We start from the raw sequence: 21,945 nt of genomic DNA on the forward strand, positions 1-21,945 counted from the left end.
ATTTGTTACTTCATAGTTGATGTCTTCATTATTATTCTACAATGTAGAAAATAGTAAAAATAAAGAATAACCATGGAATGAGTAGGTATGTCCAAACCTTTGACTGCATGTGTGATATATACAGTGGGGAGAACAAGTATTTGATACCCTGCCGAGTTTTCCTACTTACCAAGCATGTAGAGGTCTGTAATTTTTATCATAAGTACACTTCAACTGTGAGAGATGGAATCTAAAACAAAAATCCAGAAAATCACATTGTATGATTTTTAAGTAATACATTTGCATTTTATTGCCTGACATAAGTATTTGATACATCAGAAAAGCAGAACTTGATATTTGGTACAGAAACCTTTGTTTGCAATTACAAAGATCATACGTTTCCTGTAGGTTTGCACACAATGCAGCAGGGATTGTGGCCCACTCCTCCATACAGACATTCTCCAGATCCTTCAGGTTTCGGGGCTGTCGCAGGGCAATACGGACTTTCAGCTCCCTCCAAAGATGTTCTATTGGGTTCAGGTCTGGAGACTGGCTAGGCCACTCCAGGACCTTGAGATGCTTCTTACGGAGCCACTCCTTAGTTGCCCTGGCTGTGTGTTTCAGGTCGTTGTCATGCTGGAAGACCCAGCCACGACCCATCTTCAATGCTCTTACTGAGGGAAGGAGGTTGTTGGCCAAGATCTCGCGATACATGGCCCCATACATCCTCCCCTCAATACGGTGCAGTCGTCCTGTCCCCTTTGCAGAAAAGCATCCCCAAAGAATGATGTTTCCACCTCCATGCTTCATGGTTGGGATGGTGTTTTTGGGGTTGTAGTCATCCTTCTTCCTCCAAACACGGCGAGTGGAGTTTAGACCAAAAAGCTCTATTTTTGTCTCATCAGACCACATGACCTTCTCCCATTCCTCCTCTGGATCATCCATATGGTCATTGGCAAACTTCAGATGGGCCTGGACATGCGCTGGCTTGAGCAGCGCACGCAAGGTCGCCCTGCAGGATTTTAGTCCATGACGGCGTAGTGTGTTACTAATGGTTTTCTTTGAGATTGTGGCCCCAGCTCTCTTCAGGCCATTGACAAGGTCCTGCCGTGTAGTTCTGGGCTGATCCCTCACATTCCTCATGATCATTGATGCCCCACTAGGTGAGATCTTGCATGGAGCCCCAGACCGAGGGTGATTGACCGTCATCTTGAACTTCTTCCATTTTCTAATAATTGCGCCAACAGTTGTTGCCTTCTCACCAAGCTGTTTGCCTATTGTCCTGTAACCCATCCCAGCCTTGTCCAGGTCTACAATTTTATCCCTGATGTCCTTACACAGCTCTCTGGTCTTGGCCATTGTGGAGAGGTTGGAGTTTGTTTGATTGAGTGTGTGGACAGGTGTCTTTTATACAGGTAACGAGTTCAAATAGGTGCAGTCAATACAGGTAATGAGTGGAGAACAGGAGGGCTTCTTAAATAAAAACTAACAGGTCTGTGAGAACCGGAATTCTTACTGGTTGGTAGGTGATCAAATACTTATGTCATGCAATAAAATGCAAATTAATTACTTAAAAATCATACAATGTGAATTTCTGGATTTTTGTTTTAAATTGTGTCTCTCACAGTTGAAGTGTACCTATGATAAAAATTACAGACCTCTACATGCTTTGTAAGTAGGAAAACCTGCAAAATCGGCAGTGTATCAAATACTTGTTCTCCCCACTGTATGTATGTATATATATATATATGTATGTATATATATATATATATATATATATATATATATATATATATATATATATATATATATATATGACTCCACAAATTTCTTGTTAACAATCTATAATTAAGACATTACTGCGTGCATGACAAGTAATTTTTCCAACAATTGTTTACAGACGTATTATTTCACTTATAATTCACTGCATCACAATTCCAGTGGGTCAGAAGATTACATACACTAAGATGACTGTGCCTTTAAACAGCTTAGAAAATTCCAGAAAATGACATCACGGCTTTAGAAGCTTCTGTTATGCTAATTGACATCATCTGTGTACCTGTAGATGTATTTCAAGGCCTACCTTCAAACTCAGTTCCTCTTTGCGTGACATCATGGGAAAATCAAAATAAATCAACCAAGACCTCAGAAAAAACATTGTACACCTCCACAAGTCTGGTCCATCCTTGGGAGCAATTTCCAAACACCTGAAGGTAACACTTTCATCTGTACAAACAATAGTACGCAAGTATAACCACCATGGGACCACGCAGCAGTCATACCGCTCTGGAAGGAGATGCATTCTGTCTCCTAGAGATGAACATACTTTGGTGCGAAAAGTGAAAATCAATCCCAGAACAACAGCAGAGGACCTTGTGAAGATGCTGGACGAAACAGGTACAAAATGATCTATATCCACAGTAAAACAAGTTCTACATCGACATAACCTGAAAGGCCACTCAGCAAGGAAGAAGCCACTGCTCCAAAACCACCATAAAAAAAGCCAGACTACGGTTTAAAACTGCAGATGGGGACAAAGATCATACTTTTTGGAGAAATGCCCTCTGGTCTGATATAACAAAAATAGAACTGTTTGGCCATAATGACCATCGTTATGATTGGAGGAAAAGGGGGAGACTTGCAAGCCAAAGAACACCATCCCAACCATGAAGCACAGGGGTGGCAGCAGCATGTTGTGGGGGTTCTTTGCTGCAGGAGGGAGTGATGCACGTCGCAAAATAGATTGCATCATGAGGGAGGAAAATTGTGTGGATATATTGAAGCAACATCTCAAGACATCAGTCAGGAAGTTAAAGCTTGGTCGCAAATGGGTCTTCCAAAAGAACCATGACCCCAAGCATATTTCCAAAGTTGTGGCAAAATGGCTTAAGGACAACAAAGTCAAGGTATTGGAGTGGCCATCACAAATCCCTGACCTCAATCCTATAGAAAATTTGCGGGAAGAACTGAAAAAGCGTGTACGAGTAATGAGGCCTTACAAGCCTGACTCAGTTACACCAGCTCTGTCAGGAGGAATGGGCCAAAATTCACCCAACTTATTGTGGGAAGCATGTGGAAGGCTACCTGAAACATTTGACCCAAGTTAAACAATTTAAAGGCAATGCTACCAAATACTAATTGAGTGTATGTAAACTTCTGATCCACTGGGAATGTGATGAAAGAAATAAAAGCTTAAATAAATCGCTCTCTACTATAATTCTGATATTTCACATTCTTAAAATAAAGTGGTGATCCTAACTAACCTAAGACATGGGAATTTTTACTAGGATTATATGTCAGGAAATGTGAAAAACTGAGTTTAAATGTATTTGGCTGAGGTGTATGTAAACTTCCGACTTCAACTGTGTGTGTGTGAGAGATATACGTATATCTATCTCACACAGAATAACCCACAGCCTCTTGTCCTGAGGGGCAGCAGCACCCGGCCCAACCTTACCTCCTGTCTAGCAGACTCTGTGGGAGGATGAGGAGTGTGGTGTAGGATGAAGGTCCACCCAATGTGGAGGCACTGTGGGGATGGCAGAGGTCTGTGTCCCCCCTAGGGAAGGGGGGTAGTTACAAGAGTCACTGGGAGGATCCTTTGTCAAAGGCCAGCGGTTGTCAACGGCTCCTTGCTGAGCTGAGCATTCCGCCGTGCTGGGCTGTGGATGTACCACATGACAGCTACATCGGATGCTCTAACTGGTTACAAAACAGAAGACATTACATGAATTAACCTGTAAAGTGGTCCATTTACTCAATCCCAATTCAACCATAGACAACAACCTACGGTACAGAGGCTATCTGGAATTAGTGTATTCGATAAATGTTATATGGCAGAAATTCCACTTAGCATATCAGTGGGCTAAGCAGAGCTATATGTTTAGTACAGAGCAGAGGTGAGCACTTACCAATCACATGGTTCGTCTGGAGCCGCTATGGTTACTGGACTAGAAAAGAGACGTTTTCCTTCAGGGATCTAAAATAAGAAAAAAAAAACACAACATATACCCTGAAAACACACACATCCTTAAACCCTGCAACAGACACAGAAATAACCTTACATATAGACCTTTATTCAGAACCTTATATCCTTAACGATTACATGATGATGGAAAAGCTGATTCAACCGATCGCTGCAGCTGTACATAGCCCACCCAATCTACCTACCTCATCCCCATATTGTTTTTATTTAATTTTCTGCTCTTTTGCACACCAGTATATCTACTTGAGCAGATGATGTGCATCTATCACTCCAATTTGCTGAACTGTAATTACTTCGCTACTATGGCCTATAAAGGTGAAATAAAAAATAAAGAGCCAGAAAGGTCATGACAGCCACAGCCTCAAATACGCAACCAAAAACACAAACTGACATGATAAAATCCTGGTTTAGACACATGCCCTTGTCACTAAACTATTTAGGGATCTAAATGCCTAATTGTGCCAATGTGAGGACGTCAACAGTGGAGCTCGACTGACCAATATGTCTCTAATAGTGAGCTTTCCTAAAATGACCAGCATCATGATTAATCTCATTCTGACCCAAACAGACTGCAATGCTTTCACACAAACTGGACTAATGCCTGGATAGAACAGACCATTAAAGTGAATGTTATCCAACATGTTAAACTATGAACATATTTTTGGGAGAGAAAGAGAGTGACCGAGAGAGACAGACACATAGACAGACATAGGGGTGTGGTGGCTGTGGCGGAGTGTCTTGGTGAATGAGGGGAGTGTTGGGAAATCTATAGAGCATCTACAGATGGACAACCCAAATAAAGTGTGACCCCAAGTGCCTGAAAGGAAGGGGGAGGGGCATTGTCACAGCCCATTGACTTTCAGCTATGCCCATTTCTCTGCTCTCTGGACGTGGCTTAAATGCAAGTAAAACTAAATGCATGCAATTCAATCGATCACTGCCCGCCCGTCCAGCATCACCACTCTGGACGGCTCTGACTTAGAATACGTGGACAACTACAAATACCTAGGTGTCTGGCTAGACTGTAAACTCTCCTTCCAGACTCACATTAAGCATCTCCAATCCAAAATTAAATCTAGAATCGGCTTCCTATATCGCAACAAAGCATCCTTCACTCATGCTGCCAAACATACCCTCGTAAAACTGACCATCCTTGACATCGCCGAAGTCATCTATAAAATATCCTCAAACACTCTACTTAACAAATTGGATGCAGTCTATCACAGTGCCATCCGTTTTGTCACCAAAGCCCCATACACTACCCACCACTGCGACCTGTATGCTCTCTTGTAACCGTAGCGTTAACTCGTCCAACGCTCTAACCATTGCACTCCACGAGTAGCCTGCCTGTTACGTGAATGCAGTAGAAGCCAATGTAAATTGCTAGCTAGCATTAAACCTATCTTATAAAACCAATAAATCATAATCACTAGTTATAACTACTAATCCAGTTTAGCAGGCAATATTAAAACAGGTGAAATTGTGTCATTTCTCTTGCATTCATTGCACGCAGAGTCAGGGTATATGCAACAGTTTGGGCTGCCTGGTTCATTGCGAACTAATTTGCCAGAATTTTACGTAATTATGACATAACATTGAAGGTTGTGCAATGTAACAAGAATATTTAGTCTTAGGGATGGCACCCATTAGATAAAATACCGAACGGTTACGTATTTCACTGAAATAATAAACGTTTTGTTTTCGAAATTATAGTTTCCGGATTCTATCATATTAATGACCAAAGGCTCATATTTCTGTGTGTTATTATGTTATTATTAAGTCTGATTTGATAGAGCAGTCTGACTGAGCAGCAGTATATATTATATATATATATATATATATATATTTTTTTTTTTAAATAAAAAAATAGGCCGATTAATCGGTATCGGCTTTTTTGGTCCTCCAATAATCAGTATCGCCGTTGAAAAAAATCGTAATCGGTCGACATCTACTGGTCACCCACAAAGCCAATTGCTCCTTTGGTCGCCTTTCCTTCCAGTTCTCTGTTGCCAATGACTGGAAAGAACTGCAAAAATCACTGAAGCTGGAGACTCATATCTCCCTCACTAGCTTTAAGCACCAGCTGTCAGAGCAGCTCACAGATCACTGCATATAGCCCATCTATCTACCTCATCCCCATGCTGTATTTATTTATTTATTTATTTATCTATCTTGCTCCTTTGCACCCCAGTATCTTTACTTGCACATTCATCTTCTGCACATCTATCATTTCCAGTGTTTTAATTGCTATATTGTAATTACTTCGCCACCATGGCCTATTTATTGCCTTAACTCCCTTATCTTACCTCATTTGCACTCAATGTATATAGACTTTTGTTTTATTTTTTTCTACTGTATTATTGACTGTATGTTTTGTTTATTCCATGTGTAACTCTGTGTTGTTGTATGTGTCGAATTCCTGTGCTTTATCTTGGCCAGGTCGCAGTTGCAAATGAGAACTTGTTCTCAACTAGCCTACCTGGTTAAATAAAGGTGAAATAAAAAATAAAAAAACAGATACATTTGACCTTCACAAGCAGCACAGGGTCTCACACCACAAACACGTCACACAGAAAATGTGAGGGTCTCTGTCGAAAACATAAGGTTATAGGTTTAATACATTCTCAACATGACCATGTATGTAACAGTAGCAGCAGAGTTTCTATCCACCTTATGTAACCTGGAAACAAGGGCACCATCTGATTGGTCCAGAAACCGATGGGTTGGGCCAGAGCCAGAACACGTGGACAAGCAGCGATTTGAAAATTGGTCATTGGCTTTGATACTCATTGGTTAGAGATGCTCAAAAATAGCTGTTGACGCCTCTCGTCACCACAAACGACTTCAATGATGTCCGTCTCACACTCAAGCATGTGGCAAACAGAGCAGCGGATGAAATTAATGTGAGTCATCAGGCTATAAATAAAGTGCACAGAATTGAAAGATATGGTCATTTCACGGTGGGGAAAAACATCGAAAAATGTGTTTTCGTAGTATAAGCACTCGGAAGCCGACATTAGCATAATTAGCATTCCCATAGAGTTAACATGGCAGGTTAGCTAGTTAGCTTTGAGGCACAACAGATAAAATATCCTAATGTTATTTACATAAAACATTTCGGGCACAGTTTGTCTTTTGTCATTGATATTCTGCGTTAACGACATTGTCCATTCAAGCATTGATTGAAAAAAAATGTGGCTAACATTAAAATGTTTTCATACATTTGTCAACAGATAACATATTTCAAATTCTGTGCACATTATTTAATAGTTTTGACAAATGTAATTCATATTTTACAATGGTTTTACTTGTGTCAATGCGCAAGAAGTTGAAAGACAAACACGTTCAAAATAGCTCGGGTCAAATGGGCAGGGCTACATAAGGTGAATATGGGTCACAGCAAGTGAGTAGTGTCTCATCTCACCTACAGCTTTTGGAGGGGTAATCAGACCAAAGCATAGAGCACTGTTTCATTCATACACTGTTGTTTTAAAAGCTGCCAATCACTAAAACTTTGTCAACACTGAAAAGAGTCCATGTTGACAGTGGGAAAAGACATGCAGACAAAGCATGATGTGAGAGCAAAGGAATGATAGCAAGTAGGGTTAATAGAAACATTTCTGTTTCCTTTAAAGCAGCAATAGTTGCAGTAGCAGCAGGAACAGAAGCGGTAGCTGCAGCAAAAAGCTGTGCTTGTATAACTGCACTCAGTGCTTCACTGACCTGCTGACACAATGACCTACTTTCTTCCTCCTTCCCCTTTAAACTTCATCACAGCTCCACATGCAGCCAATAACAGAGCACTTTCAGTCACCGTAAAACCCTGAGCAGCCAACCAGTGAGCAGAGTATGTCACCATGAGCCCTGAACAGCCAATCAAGTCCCTAACCCAGCATTTTACAACATTTGGAAGCTAATCACACAGTAACCAAATGCATCCTGGCTTCCCCGGGGCAGTAGTGAGACAAAGGAACTACGAAGAGAAGAGAGGGAGGGAAATGGAAAATGAAGTGGTGGAAGGGAAAGAGAAATGTTTAAAGCAGCCACTCAAATCACTGATGCCGCAAATGATCTTTCTCCCTCATATACACCCGAACAGACAAATACACCTCCCACACAGAAGCCCCTTCATCATTTCTCAGTAGCCTCAAATACATCGCTTCTCGCACTCACAAAATCTCACTCACCAACACTTTCTCACCATTTCTACACACACAAATTGTGCTGATGTGCTGTGCGTGAAGTGGATCCTCGGTGCCGCTTGTCATCACGCACTCATAGCGACGGTGCCCATCGGTAACGCCATAGCAACCACCCGCACCATGCAGGGTAAAAATAGCATAGCTGAATTCCTCTACAGTTGAGACTCCATCACGGAGTGAGCCTCCCCTATTCTATAATAGAGCAGAGAGAGAATCCCTTTATATCTGGCTGAGGCTGCCCTATGATGGTCTAACTACCACAGAGAGGACCTACCTCCATCACTGGATGCTGCTCGCAAGCAGTCTAAACCATCCATTACCGTTTGAGTGTTCTGTAATGCTATTGAGAAGAGACTGTCCTCATACGTGTGCTTTCTATGCTATACAGTAGAAACCCCCTGTTTTTAATATATGAGAGAGAGAGACTCAATCACCAAGCATGCCCACCCCCCTGCCATTATACAGCAGAAACTCTTTCCATCAAGGAAAGTGCTTCCACCATTCTGGTCTAGAAGCATTGTAAAACTAAAACCGGGTTAAAATGAATATAGCAGGGTAAACGGAGCAGAACAAAGAAGGAACAGAGAAAATTAAGGTAAGGAAAACAGAAAAAAAAAGAAAAAAAAAACATACCTAGATTAAACAAAAAAAATCTGATCCGGATCATATGGACCTTGGCATACACAATGGGTCCTCTCTAAACTGAGCCTAAGCCTGTATGTACCATTCCTGACACCTGAAACCAATGAGGATTTGTGGTCCATTTATTAGTGAGTGGGTAGGATAGCCCGAATGTCGACGTTTGAAAAGTAGCAGCAGGGAGCTTACAGTAGTGATGGGAAAAATGAGTCCGCTATAGCCATTGAAACAGGTCCATCGGCTCGCATCGCCAACATTTAAAACCTTCAGAGAATAAACTGGATTAGAGGTTCTGCTCTGTGGCTGCGTTGACACAGGCAGCCCAATTCTGATATTTTTCTTTCACTAATTGGTCTTTTGACCAATCAGATCAGCTCTGATATGATGTGAAATGATCTGATGTGATTTGTCTGAGAAAAAAGATCAGAATTGGGCTGCCTGTGTAAACACAGCCATTGTGGCAGAGAATCCCTCATTGATCTAATGCAGTCAGAAACCACCAACGAGCATCAACACATTCACTCCTGGGAACTGCAACCAAATACACATTTACACACACTTTGCATATACACCTTCTTTTTCTCCCGCTATCAGATCAGAGGCTGCACCTCTCCCTGTTAAATCACGTTCAGACAATAAGAGAGGGTGTGCCTGCTACAGTGCACACTGTGGTTAATGGCTTCTAATTAGTAGGCTGACATTTCCAAGAAAACAGAGATTTCTTGGTAAGTGAAGTTACTGACAAACAGCAGCAGGCTTGATTCTTCTGATGGTCATTGACCCATACTGTAGCTGGGCTTAGTCTAAAGCCTAGGTCTGGAGCTATTCCTATATCCATGCTGCTGCCCAGTGCCCTGCTTACCCCAGCCAGTCTCTCCACCACTGGGCAGCTGAAGCCTCCCAGAGCTGGGCAGCCAGCTGTGTTCCACCCAAGAACATGCACCCGCAGCCCCGGGCAGCACAAAAGGAGTCTTTGCTTGCATGTGTCCCACAGGCAACAGACAGGAATGTCTTAGAGAAGAGCAGCGGTTTCCACTAGCAGCGGGAGAAGGGAGAGGCTGGCAGGGGTCCCGCCACTGTCCCACAGGGGCCTGAACCATACCAAGGGCCCCGTACTGCAGCCAACTGGGTCAGTGGGGTTAAAAAAAAGAGAGAGAGAGAAAGAGGGAGGGGGAATGAGCACTGCCAGGCCAGCACATGAGAGGAGGAAATTAAAATATACTATGCCAACTGGTCACCACCTACCCCCATATGCATCATGAGTGTTGGCCTACATGAGTGTTTTTCTCTGCATGTGAAAAAGTCCTGCAGACACACCTGGTCCAAAGGTTGTCTTTATTGGCTGGGGTCAAACAGACTAACAAAAACATTTCCGATTTCACAGTCACCTGCTACACTATCATGACTAATCAGACAACAGAGTCAACAAACACCTCACCTACTGCACACACATATGGCAACAATATCTCCGACACTGATTCTCAACACGGGGGCCCCACATGGGGTGTGTCCTCAGTACCCTCCTGTACTCCTTGTGTACCTGGGCACGCCCCCCATCCTCAAATCTAATTTTATTGGTCACATACACATATTTACCAGATGTTATTGAGGGTTTAGCAAAATGCTTATGTTCCTAGCTCCAACAGTGCAGTTGTATCTAACAATTAACTCATCTAAAAGTAAAAGAATATATATATATATATATATATATGGCATTGACTAAAACACAGAATAGAATACAGTATACATATGAGATGAGGAAAGCAGTATGTAAACTTTGTTAAAGTGACTAGTGTTTTATTATTAAAGTGACCACTGATTCCATGTCTATGTTTATAGTGCAGTAGCCTCTAAGGTGCAGGGTTGAGTAGCCGGGTGGCGGCCGGCCAGTGAGGTCTATTTAACAGTCTGATGGCCTTGAGATAGAAGCTGTTTTACAGTCTCTCGGCCCCAGCTTTGATACACCTGTACCATCCTCGCCTTCTGGATGATAGCTGGGTGAACAGGCAGTGGCGCGGGTGGTTGACATTCTTGATGATCTTTTTGGCCTTCCTGTGACATCGGGTGCTGTAGGTGTCCTGGAGGGCAGACAGTGTGCCCCCAGTGATGCGTTGGGCAGACTGTACCATCCTTTGGTGTAGAGGTCAAGCGATTAATCGGAATGGCCGATTAATTGGGTATTTTTGGGCGTCGATTTCTGATTCTTTGGGGGTTTTTTTTAAGAATACTTTTTATTTAAATAGGCAAGACAGTTAAGAACACATTCTTATTTTCAATGACTGCCTAGGAACTGTGGGTTAACTACTATATTAACTACAACCTAAAACGTCTTACCTTGGAATATTGAAGTCTCACGTTAAAAGGAACCACCAAGTTTCATATGTTCTCATGTTCTGAGCAAGGAACTTAAACGTTAGCTTTTTTACATGGCACACATTTTTACATGGCACATATTACTTTCTTCTCCAACACTTTGTTTTTGCATTATATAAACCAAATTGAACATGTTTCATTATTTATTTGAGGCTAAATTGATTAATAATAATCGGTCTCGGCGTTGAAAAATCATAATCGGTCGACCTCTACTTTGGTGAGCCCTGTGGTTGCAGGCTGTGCAGTTGCCATACCAGGCGGTGATACAGCTTGACAGGATGCTTTCAATTGTACATCTGTAAAAGTTTTAGAGGGCCAAGACAAATTTCTTCAGCCTCCTGAGGTTGAAGAGGCGAGTACAGAAGGGGGCTGAGCACACACCCTTGTGGGGCCCCTGTGTTGAGGATCACAAAGTGGAGGTGTTGTTTCCTACTATCACCATCTGGGGCAGCCCGTCAGGAAATCCAGGACCTAGTTGCACAGGGCGGAGTTCGGACCCAGGGCCCTGAGCTTAATGATGAGCTTGAAGAGTACTATGGTGTTGAATGAACAGCGTTCCTACATAGCTATTCCTCTTGTCCAGATGGGATAGAGCAGTGTGCATTACAATGGTGATTGTATCGTCTGTGAATCTATTGAGTCGGTAAGGGAAATTAAGTGTGTCTAGGGTGTCAGGTAAAGTGGAGTTAATATGATCTGTCATGACTTGGCCTGTTGGGGGATGTTTATGACCCCCATAAATACCTTTCCCCTTTTCTCTCTTTCTAATTTATTGAGTTGACTCTTGTAAAGCAGAGAGTCTGGTAACATCAAAAGGTGGGAAACGGAACCATATTTCGGTAATTCAACCAGTTGAAAATATGCTTAATGAATATGATCTCAGATCAGTTGTTGTCTGAGACATTACTACTAATGGACAGGATGACAAACTATCTTGGAAAGTCGACACATTCTAGTTATCAGATTCACATGGAATTGTTGTGCAATTTAACATTTTTAAATATTAAACTATTTGTGAAAAGATTAAATGTAATTTTAGCTTCTTAAATGAGAGAAAGGTTTGTCATAGAGGCCCCACCCAAGTGAACAGACATTGGTTGTAAACTATGAAACACGCCCTTCTTTCACCATAATATAAACCCGTTGACGAAAATTAACATTTCTGTTCCAAGGACGTGAGGACTTGCGGTCCGCACGTTGACAGGACAAAGATCACCTACAGAACTAAGCCAACCTCAGCGTGAGCTCTGTTTGAACGTCACGAACCTAACAAAATTAGCATTGAATTTCAACGTGAAGATGACGATTCAATAGGATGAATTTCGTCTATACCAGCCAGAATATAACACAAGCTTAAAAGTATGGCAACCTGGTATGAACTTTGAACTCTGATTCACTCCAGATGTGATACCTCCTAGCCGTTGAGTTAGCAGCAGCCGCTGTAAACGTGGGCTAGGAAAGGACGGACGACATATCCAGTCTAACACACACAACGATACTACAACGTATCTAGTTTACCACCAGAGACATTCTTCAGAGGACAAGAGATCCATGCTGGACAACCCGGCCTTCTATCTACGACCAATCTACCGAAGCGCAGCTCAGAGTAAATATTTATTGCATTTTCCTTTTTCAAATGGGCGGTTATTTAGAATGCATAAGATACTGTATTTACAATAGCATCGCTGCCTGATAGAGACTAAATATTTTTGTTCCTCAGTCTTCCCGCTCTTTCATTCAAAACCCAACCCCCTTTCTTTGCGTAACCAGCCGTCATATCTGTTCCGTCCGCTCGGGACGTTTTCCTTTATGACATAATTTGTAATCAATGTATGATCCATTCTGTGTAGATGTAATTCTGTGTGATTAGTTAGCTATTTAGTAAATAAATAATTCAACCAATTTTTATATTGCTGATTCAACTTGTTAGCCAGGGTTCGAATTTACAACTTTCAGATGGGACTGAATAAAGTGAGGATTAAATATTGACTGCTACTGATGTAAAAGATTACTAGGTCTTTAAGAGTTTATTCGGATGATAACAGCTCTATAATCATTATTTTGTGGTGCCCCGACATTCTAGTTAATTACATTTACCTGATTAGCTTAGTCACGTAATATTAATTACAAAGAAATGATTTTATAGAATAGCATGTCATATCACTTAATCCGGCATAGCCAAAGACACGACAGATCCTTAACTAGCCTCTCAAAGCACTTCATAATGACAGAAGTGAGTGCTTCATGGCGATAGTCATTTCGTTCAGTTGCCTTTGCTTTCTTTGGTGCAGGAACGATTATGGACATTTTGAAGCAAGTGGGGACAGCAGACTGGGATAGGGAGAGATTGAATATGTCCGTAAAACACTCCAGACAGCTGGTCTGCACATGCTCCGAAGACGCAGCTTGGGAAGCAATCTGGACCGGGTTAACATGCCTTGCGAGGGTTAACAAGCTTACATGTCTTACTCACGTCGGCCACGGAGAATGAGAGCCCACATTACTTGGGAGCGGGCCGCATCGGTGGCACTGTGTGATCCTCAAAACGGGCGAAGGCGTTTAGCTTGTCTAGGAGCAAGACGTTGATGCCCGCAACATGGCTGGTTTTCCCTTTGTAATCTTGTGATGGTCTGTAGACCCTGCCACATATGTCTTGTGTCTGAGCTGTTGAAATGCAACACTTCGTCTCTGTACTGACGTTTTGCTTGTTCGATTGCCTTACGGAGGGAATAACTACACAGTTTGTATTCGACCATATTGTCAGTCACCTTGCCATGGTTAAATGCGGTAGTTCGCACTTTCAGTTTTGCGAGAATGCTGCCATCCATCCACAGTTTGGCTAGGTTTTAATAGACACCGTGGGAACAACATCCCTATACACTTCCTGATGAACTCAGTCACACTGTCCAGGTAAACGTCAATGTTATTCTCTGAAGCTACCCGGAACATATCCCAGTCCGGATAATGAAAACAATCTTTAAGCATGTATTCCGATTGGTCAGACCAGAATTGAATAGTCCTTAGCACGGGTAAGTCCTGTTCAAGTTTCTGCCTATAGGAAGGGAGGAGCAAAATGGTGTCATGATCTGATTTGCCAAAGGGAGGGCGGGGGAGGGCCTTGTAGGAGTCTTGAAAAGGCGAGTAGCAGTGATCTGTTTTTCCTAAGCGAGTACTACAGTCAATGTGTTGATAAACACTACTGAAGTTCTTTCTCAAAATGTGCTTTGTTAAAATCCCCAGCACCAGTAAATGCAGCCTCAGGATGTAGTTTCCAGTTTGCATAAAGTAAAGTGTAGTTCCTTGAGGGCCGTCGTGGTATCGGCTTGAGGGGGAATATACACAGCTGTGACTATAACTGAAGAGTATTCTCTTGGAAGGTAATACAGTCGGCATTTGATTGTGAGGTATTCTAGGTTGGGTGAACAAAAGGACTTGAATTTCTATATGTTATCACAATCAAACCATGAGTAGTTAATCATGAAACATACACCCCCTCCTTTCTTCCCAGAGAGTTCTTTATTCCTGTCTGCGCGATGAACTGAGAACTCAGGTGGCTGTATGGACGGGGACAGTATAACCAGAGGGAGCCATGATTCTGTATGTTACAGTCCCTGATGTCTCTCTGGAAGGAGATCCTCGACCTGAGCTTGTCTACTTTATTGTCCAGAGACTGAACATTAGCGAGTAATCTAATCGGAAGCGGTGGATGGTGTGCCAGCCTCCTGAGTCAGACTAGAAGTCCACACCGAATACCCCTTCTCTGCCGGCGGCGTCTTGGAGCAGCCTCTGGGATAAGTTCAATTGCCATGGGGGGGGTACAAACAAAGGATCCAATTCGGGAAAGTCGTATTCCTGGTCATCAACGGGATCACAGCGGAGACGGTCAAAAACGTTAAGTTCCTCAGCGTACACATCTCCGAGGAGCTGAGATGGTCAAACCACACCAACACCATGGTGAACTAGTCACGACAGAGTCTTCAACCTCAGGATGCTGAAGAAATGTAGACTGTCTCCGAGGGCACTCCATGTTCTGCAGGGGCACCATCGAGAGCACACTGTCGGGCTGCATCACAGTCTGGTACGGCAACTCCACAGCCAGGGACCGCAAAGCGCTACAGAGGGTGGTACGCTCTGTCAAACACTGCCTGCATTCGACAATTAAACTTCTAATTTAATCATCATAAAAACACTGGAGTGCACAGCAGCATATAGTTTAGCATCACAGCCAATGGTGATGATGATCAGGGATGTCAATTTATCAAAAGGCACAATTTTCTTCAGTTTGGAGCCTTTAATCCCAATACTTGTTTTCTTCCAAAATCCATTTGCCACATACGTCCCAAAAGGTTGGAATTTACCCTACAGATGACCAACTACAGCCCAGCAACAATGTATTCCTGCCGAGATCAACTCCATTAGGCCTAAACTCAGTCATGGGGCTGAATGGAGGGAGGGTGGAAGGAGACATCAGTTCAGTGGTTGTCTGTCTGCTGTTGCCCAGACAGTGAGATCATTGGCTATAGGGGAAATTCCCACAGTTACAGACTGCTGAATGAGGAAGAGTGTGCTCTCTGGAGATGCAAGATACAGACAGACTGCTCTGGCAAAGTCATCAAGGAGCTCTCAGTATGTCCAAGCTTTCTAAGACTAGCCTACATCATAGCAATACACCAACAACACAAACAAAAACAAGTACAACAGTAGACAATCACATCAACATCAGAAACCGTATTCAATAGATATTTGACCTATTTATTCCATGATAGTCAGGCGATCATTTTTTTTTTAAATATATATTTTTGTTGTTTTAAAAATCAGGCCATGATCCCAAAACACTTACGTAACACCATTTTTACTTATTACCTGGACACATTTTACCAACGACTTTACTTCGGCAAACCCAAAGACCAGCATTGAGAAACCCATCCCCCAATAGGCTGCCACATAGCTAGATCATTCAATCTAAATTACATATACACATAACCTAAATTGGTCACAGCGTTTATGCAGAAATTATTCAGACCGTCACACCAATGGTGCCAGTCTAAATGGAATCCTTGCATACAGACTGTACATTCCTCAAAATCCACACAGTCTTTTTCCTCATCTCCTTACTTCCTTCACTTTAAGAGATGTCTTGTAAGGCAACAAACCCTCTGCAGGCTGTGGTCTCTGCACATCCGCCTTGTTCAAAATGTCCACATGGAAAATAGAAAAACAAAGGCCAATGATAATCATGCTCAAGTTATATCAAGATTGTCCTGTGGTTTGGGATAGTCTACATGGTAGGAATATGAAACAGTTGTTACCTGACATTCTTGTGACGTGACCCTCCTGAAGCTTCTCAAATGTCCTTGTGACCAGCCAAAGAAACAAACAATGTATCGTGCCAGAATGCAGTCTTCAGCAGGCAGAGACCCAGAGGGAATTGGATACTAGCCTAACACAATCCACTATTTGGGAAAACAGCCGCAAAACACCCATCACATTCTTTCTTGCTCTTAAGTCCGCAGTTTTGGTTTATATTAATCCAATAAGCTGTTGGACCGAGGATGGTGTTATGGTGTAGATTTGGGTTTCATTGGGGTTGGCTGTGGTGGATTGTGTATATTTTCAGAGGACAAGGTGGTGCCATGTGAGAGAAGCGCAGTGCTGATGGTTCTGTTCTAGAACCGTCAGCCCAGAGAGCCGTCCTGCCTGCTCTGCTACTCCCAGAGGTTTTGATCAGAGATGAATCACAACTAAAACATCTGGGTCATCCTGAAGCTCCCACAGTAGTCACACACCAGTCAGAAACACACACAATCAATTCCAGTGCTATAATAAAGCAAGGAAATTAGGCTACATTCTGATGACAGCAAACCAATCCCTGTTTCCATCCTCTTTGCACAAAGACAGAGCCAGTCTGACGGCCATTACCACTGTAGAGGAGGGCACCACTTGAGTGGAGATCACATTCTACACAGAATATCCACCGTCTGGTCTGAGTCACCACTGACATTTATGTCTGACCTAGGTAGTGCTAGACTAAAGTTTACCTACCCTGAAACTTCTAGCAATATACAAGGAATACATAAGAGAAAAATACATTAAACCCGACAATTTGAAGATGAAGTCAATGCTATATAAGAGCAATGCACTTTGACACCAAAGGATTACATGGATGTGTTGTGCGTTAAAACAAAAGGCCAATTTATCCTTTGCAATAAGATGCTCATTAAATAAAAAATGTGGCTAAAGGTTTGCTATTTCAGACGATGGTCAAAGACGTGACATATTGTTGTCGGTGATGAAAGCTTTGGTGCTCTGCTATAACAAAGACTGTAATTTCAGGCAGCACCACAATAGCGTACAAATGCCAGAGACAAGCTTATGCTAGAAGAAAAAGCCATCTGCGTCCATTTCTTCCTGAACATCATGACACAGAGTGGTCAGTTCGCATCAAACGGTTGACATACATCCCAAGAAGAGAGGTGGTGTCCTACACTGAGTTAGACCTAGATACATTACTGTACACTACTGGAAAAGACCACCTCTATACCTAATAAAGGGAACAGAAGTGTCAAGTAGGCTTATTGGAACGAGCTGGATTTGCATATTAGCCTCCATTCTACTGGAAGATCATAATGAAAATGAGAGTAAGTTCAGAGTAGCTACACAAGGGATGTGGTCTTACAGCCGTACTACCACATGCCTGTTTCGATCTCTCCTCACTCTGCCACCTTAAAAAAGGACATTCTGTTTGTGTGTTTCCTCATTAATTATTTCCACATCATGGATCGATTCCTGAACTCCACAGCTAATTTTGTACACATTTCACAAAGGTTTGGATCGATTCTTTAACACTGCAATTGATTTCAAGACTGTCAAATGTATTTTGCAGTGAAGAACTAATAACACGCTCCAAGATCAAAAGCCCTAAGGACATAATACTATCAGGCTGTAATGTAACTGTAGTCGGTGGGCATACGATCTGAGCTGCCATTCCCTGCTGCAGTGCTGTCAGGTTCAGCTTAGAGATCCCTAGGCTGTTGTGTTGTGCTTGGGACTGGTTGCATCACTGCCTAGTATGGCAACTGCTCGGCCTCCGATCGCAAGGCACTACAGAGGGTAGTGCGTACGGCCCAGTACATCACTGGGGCTAAGCTGCCTGCCATCCAGGACATCTACACCAGGCGGTGTCAGAGGAAGGCCCTAACAATTATCAAAGACCCCATAGACTGTTCTCTCTACTACCGCATGTCAAGCGGTACCGGAGTGCCAAGTCTAGGACCAAAAGGCTTCTCAACAGCTTTTACCCCCAAACCATAAGACTCCTGAACAGGTAATCAAATGGCTACCCAGACTATTTGCATTGTGTGCCCTCCCCAAACCCCTATTTTATGCTGATGCTACTCCGTTTATCATATATGCCTAGTCACTTTAACAATATATTCATGTACATACTACCTCAATCAGCCCCGACCAACAAGTGCCCCCGCACCTATCTGCATTGTGTCCCGCCACCCACCACCCCCTCTTTCACGCTACTGCTACTCTCTGTTTATCATATATGCAGTCACTTTAACCATATCTACATGTACATACTACCTCAATCAGCCCGACTAACCAGTGCCTGTATATAGCCTCGCTACTGTATATAGCCTCGCTACTGTTATTTTTCACTGTCTTTTTACTGTTTTTATTTTTTACTTACCTATTGTTCACCTAATACCTTTTGATTTTTATTGCACTGTTGGTTAGAGCCTGTAAGCAAGCATTTCACTGTAAGGTCTACACCTGCTATACTTGGCACACGTGACAAATAAACTTTGATTTTATTTTATCTTAGCATCAAATTAACAACACCATACGTCACTCCATCTGAGGGCAGCTAATATTGTATGCCAGAGTCTAGGTGTCAAATGCACATCGCCTCAAACATATTTCCTTACTGTGCAGTTTCTAAGAATACAAGGTTTAGGCTAAGAAATAAACCGCATACTATTTGGGGAGCGACTGACACACCTAACTTGGCCACAGTCAAACCAAAAGTCACTGTGCAGTTTCTAGAATTCAGACAACAGGCTACTGTGCAGCAGGTTATGGCTTCCTGCCCAATATTGTGTGAGAGCTGTGACGTGGCACCCAATGATGGTTTGAGGGAAGAGAGCTGCCAAGGGCCATAAAGGCCATGCATTGTGCAGTACTCAAAGACAACTTCGCCACAAACTCCTAAACACAAACAACAACACTAAGGTCACTCAGACAAGTCACAGACGCAGCACTAAAGAGATCACTAGATGCAGGGCAAACTAGGTATCTCTTGTACTGTCAACAAAACAGATACAGCTCAGAGTGGATAACAATTAAGAATGATAAGAATGTGTATGCTCTGATGAAGGTCTTGCGACTGAAAGCTTAGCATACTTAAATGAAATTTGTGCATTGATCCTGAGTGTGCAGAATCTTTATTCCATTACAGAATAGGAATTACTAACCATGGCCTGCCCTCAACTTGTTCAACCATAGAGCCACTGAATAACTTGTTATTCCATTTGCATGGTTAAATGGATGTTTCAGCATTGGTTACACGCTGCATCCGTCAGTGCAGATATTGGATCGGCATAAGTCAGAGGGCAACTTATCAATAACAGATGACGTATCCATCCTGGACTAGGCAAACATTGGCCACTGTTAGGTGATACTGGGCAATTCCACGGTAACAGAGTGCAGATGCAAAGTTTAGTAACAATGACTGCACAAACAGTGCATCACTCTGTTACTAAAATTGTGTATAGAGTTGTATGGTTTGTTTAACTTTACAATCATTGGTTTTTGTTTAACATACAATATTTTTCACTTTAAAATGTATTACTGTTACCTACCATGGAATTGCTTGTTTTACAGCTGATTAAGAAACATATCAGTATTTTTTCAAGGCTGTCCAACACTGCATTTGTCAGGCATCCCGTGCATAAATAAACAACATTTGTAGCCTACATCAAGGCAGTACAATAACAGAATGAAGATGGTCAGATAGGTTACTCAACTGATTTGGTTACTAGAACTAAAGCCATTTAGACTTTTACCAGTGGAATACATTGTAGCCGAGTCAAAAGCCATATACACTGAACAAAAATATAAACTCAACACATAGTGTTGGTTTCATGAGCTGAATGGTTTTATTTTTTTATACCAGAAATGTTCCAAATTTCTCTCAAAATCTCCACCAATTTGAGCATTGCTACTTTGCCAAAATAATCCATCCACCTGACAGGTGTGGCATATCAAGAAGCTGATTAACCAGCGTGATCATTACACAAGTGCACCTTGTGCTGGGGACCATAAAAGGCAACTCTAAAATGTGCAGTTTTGTCACACAACACAATGCCACAGATATCTCAAGTTGAGGTCAGCGTGCAATTGGCATGCTTGACTACAGGAATGTCCACCAGAGCTGTTGCCAGAGAATTGAGAGTTATACTCCTCAACTTATGGTAGAGAAATTATCTGTCTGTAATAAAGCCATTTTGTGGGGGAAACTCATTCTGATTTGCTGGGCCTGGCTCCCCAGTGGGTGGGCTGCACCCCTGCCCAGTCATGTGAAATCCATAGATTAGGGCCTGGTTAATTTATTTCAATTGACTGATTTCATTATATGATGTGGACAACCACCATAATATTTGAAATTGTTGCATTTTGCATTTATATTTGTGTTCTTTATATATGCTAAAAATGTTGCTTACAAGAGCCACTGTATCTGCAAACAAATATAAGTGGTCTGCATTTTTTACCCATAGCCTACATTGCAATATTTTGAGAAAAATACACAAACTGCAGCTATTTAGTTTACTGGCGCACAATGCTCTCCCTCATTCTATGAGCCAAAATCCGAGGTTCGAATTGTAACTGTAGCTAATTCTTGATTACAGTCTCCATTATGCCCATTGGCAGTATATCTGATCACTGACAAACCCATTCAAGCTCATGCTAAATGTTCATCCCCGTAATAGCCAACGGATTTCCTCTGCATAATATTGATTTGAATTTCTCACTGGATCAACCCGCTCGCTACATTTACAGGTTGCGTCCGCGGAACCTAGGTGAAAATGTTCTGGATAACTTGGACTTGTTTCGCACGGGAGAGCCCAAATCCATGAGAAAAGCATCAGATTGCACAGTAAAAACGTAACAATCGCATCCACAGCTAATGGCACCTTAGCTGCACAACCGCAGCGTTCAACCCCAAAATGAACATCGCTAGAAATTACTGTGAAACAGACGCAACTGTGCTGTCATTCCGAACGCGCACCCGAAACCAACTGCGCGTTTCATCACTCCAAAACAGGGGTCACTGCGAGCAACCAGGTTAAATATAGAAACAAAGTTAACACATTATGCGATAGATATAGCAACAATATTACAGAAGATTGTAAACATACGAAACCCGGGGAATATTTAAACCTCAAAAACATCTGCGGCGTTCTGCTGCTCACTCTCCGGTATTTGTAGCCTAGATTATGAATGTGGGTCACCAGGCCTTCTGAATCAAGCAAACATAGCAACAACAAGAAAACATCTCTGTTGACTCCTCTTCAATATGACTGCGTCCGCACTATAAACAGGCGCGTTTCCAAATTATTGTAGATTTTGTCGGTAAAAATGTAATTCTTACCTTCTCTGTTCATCGGGATTTTCCTGCTCCTTGTTTTTCTGCGCTGGGTTGAACTGGAGTTGGATAAACAGCAGGGCCTACCGCGGTCTCCTGACGCGCATGCGCATTTT

At 42.4% G+C, this 21,945-nt stretch overlaps 1 protein-coding gene across 4 annotated transcripts in view; it reads right to left on the bottom strand.

The window, feature by feature from the left end:
• The window catches only part of LOC118392568 (circadian locomoter output cycles protein kaput), a 53,902-nt gene extending 31,957 nt beyond the window's left edge, over positions 1–21,945 (bottom strand). For 2 of the 4 annotated variants that reach the window (XM_035784639.2, XM_035784628.2), the window contains exons 1-3: positions 21,836–21,945; positions 3,891–3,958; positions 3,437–3,681 (exon numbers count right to left, since the gene is read on the bottom strand). The gene's annotated coding sequence lies outside the window, so the exon portion shown is untranslated. Of the gene's footprint in view, positions 1–3,436; positions 3,682–3,890; positions 3,959–21,602; positions 21,727–21,835 lie in introns of those variants that run through there. The other 2 variants (XM_035784633.2, XM_052460255.1) reach the window with 2 other exon arrangements.

This window comes from Oncorhynchus keta, chromosome 1 (genome assembly GCF_023373465.1).
Source record: "Oncorhynchus keta strain PuntledgeMale-10-30-2019 chromosome 1, Oket_V2, whole genome shotgun sequence".
NCBI classification, from domain to species: Eukaryota; Metazoa; Chordata; class Actinopteri; order Salmoniformes; family Salmonidae; genus Oncorhynchus; species Oncorhynchus keta.